This window comes from Atractosteus spatula (assembly GCF_055471065.1).
Source record: "Atractosteus spatula isolate fAtrSpa1 chromosome 17 unlocalized genomic scaffold, fAtrSpa1.hap1 SUPER_17_unloc_3, whole genome shotgun sequence".
Classification (NCBI taxonomy): domain Eukaryota; kingdom Metazoa; phylum Chordata; class Actinopteri; order Semionotiformes; family Lepisosteidae; genus Atractosteus; species Atractosteus spatula.
Genome location: NW_028296635.1, coordinates 22,023 through 24,288, shown reverse-complemented (window position 1 = coordinate 24,288; position 2,266 = coordinate 22,023). Strand labels below are relative to the sequence as shown.

At 46.1% G+C, this 2,266-nt stretch overlaps 2 non-coding genes across 2 annotated transcripts; both read left to right on the top strand.

Annotated features, from left to right (window-relative positions):
- Window positions 1-565: 565 nt before the first annotated feature.
- On the top strand, window positions 566-636 carry trnag-gcc (transfer RNA glycine (anticodon GCC)). Its single transcript has one exon. It is a non-coding gene; the product is annotated as a tRNA-Gly (tRNA).
- A 558-nt stretch (window positions 637-1,194) lies between these two features.
- On the top strand, window positions 1,195-1,268 carry trnai-aau (transfer RNA isoleucine (anticodon AAU)). Its single transcript has one exon. It is a non-coding gene; the product is annotated as a tRNA-Ile (tRNA).
- The last annotated feature ends 998 nt before the right edge of the window (window positions 1,269-2,266 follow it).

Here is a 2,266-nt window from a genome sequence, read left to right as displayed (position 1 = left end):
TAAATCAATCTCTTTTATGAGCATGTGAAAGGCATGGTGAATCGATTCTCAAAAATTACTGTACTTTGCATGATTGGAAACAAATGCGTGATTGCGAAATGCTGTAGTGTTACTTTTACAAAGACGGTCGATGAAAGAAAGAATGTTGACCAGGGCAATATTTTGAGTTTACACTTACAGCTTGTCCAAGGTCATTCATTATTAATACTATTAGTAATATCTTCGTTAAAGACTTTGATGGCCACAGCTCAAACATGAGAGGTTGAGCTTTATTAGCTCCACCTTGCGGAAATTCCGGATACTATTATTTTGCTTGTCGTATTATAGGAGAATTTACGGTAACTCGCGGTATTTACCGGTAGGTTGCGGTAGACTGCGTACAGCGTACCGCAAAATAATGCGGTATCGCCCGTGCATTTTGAATGGCTGCATCTGTAGGCTGCCAAAAGTCTCCGAAACCAAATTTTGATAGCAGAAAATTCTCACTCGTCCAGAAGTTCCCTTGGGACCCAACATCCAGCACAGAGTGGTAAAAAAGCGTCTTTTTTGGAGACCCTTACAGCGTGCATTGGTGGTTCAGTGGTAGAATTCTCGCCTGCCACGCGGGAGGCCCGGGTTCGATTCCCGGCCAATGCAGTGGCTTTTGCAGCGAGCGGCTCCATCACTTGCATCCCCTTTCAACTCGCAACTGAAAACCCTCTGAAGCTTAGAAGCTGTGAGCCAGGTCAGTACCCGGATGAGGGTGACCTACAGGGAAAAGCAAAGCTTACAGCTGGAAGCGGTGTTAATGGAGCCAGCGGTGGGGCACTCACCCTGAGGTCTGTGCGGGTCCCAATGCCCCAGTATAGTGACGGAGACGCTGTGTGGTAAAAAGGCGCCGTCTTTTGGATGAGATGTAAATCCGAGGTCATAGCTCTCTGTGGTCATTAAAAGTGACCACCAAAACCTTTGACAAAAGCTCTTGGTAATTGATGGTCTTCAATAATGCTTCTCCTTTAGGTACATTTGAAATCAGCTGAAAAATGCTGTGAAATGGGGGGGCACTTCAGGCCAGTGTAGGATTTGGGATACAAGAACCATTAAACAGCACGAGAAAGCCCGTACACTGAATCGCAGGGCTTTCTATTCAAAGAAGGACAAAAGAAATTTCTCTGAATTCCATTTTTTGCAGCACAGCGAAGACAGCGGGCACGAGGCCTGTTAGCTCAGTTGGTTAGAGCGTGGTGCTAATAACGCCAAGGTCGCGGGTTCGATCCCCGTTCGGGCCAGGCAGTCTCCTCCGCTCTTGCCAAAACCCGTTACTGTGGTGAGATCGGTGGTTTTGCAAAGACGCCACATACTGCCGACAGACGAGAGTGTTGCGGGAGAAGAGAGAAGTGATGGAAGATTGAAGAGTGTCCTAGGTGGAGCCAAGATGAAGTGTCACAATTGCCTAGGGGAGGATTTCAAATGTTTAAGATGGTAAAAATAACCGGAAGTGATCCCCCAGTCCAGCGCAGTCTGACGTACTTCTGTCATATAAAGTGAAACTAGATGTCGAACTGGAGCCTCACCATTTGCATAAGTGAGGCTCCAGTTATACATCTAGTTTCACTTTAAATGACAAAACTGAAGAGACTTAAAAGAGCTGGAGAGGATTTCTTACAACTTTTGAGCCGGCACAGTTTTCGAAAACGTTTTCTTCACGCTGCACTGTACAACACAGACAGCCAAGAGTCTCCAAAACAAAACGAATTGACAGATAGGAGAAAAGTCCCACTCGTCCTAAAGTTCCCAAAATCCAGAACTGAGCGTAAACAAAGTGTTCAAGTAGCGTGGGAATGCTACCCCTAATCCTAGCTGGAGTTTGAGCGTCTGGTTCAGAGTTTGCTCAAGAGTTTACCTTTCACAGATGCACAAAGATGAATGTTGAGGGTGCACGCTTCAAGGCGCCTTACAGTGCAGGGAGTGATTAGAGACGATTCGTGACGTGTGCTCGTTCCCATATACCGTACGCCCCGGGTTGCAGTGCGAGGATGACGTCCAATACCGCTTCGGCACGTAACGGCATTATATTCAAGTGCAGGACGTGAGGGTTTTATTTTGTTCGTTTTGTTCTGCTCTGCTCTGCTTTGCTTTGTTTTGCTTTCCATGGCGTTCGTAAGAGGGTCAATAAAAAGGCGATTCCTGCGTCTAACACGAATGTAAGAGCTATTTCAAGTGCGGCTTCTAAAATGCTTGTAGACATTTGTCTGTTGTTGATTTTTTTTTGGGTCTAACAAAGTGC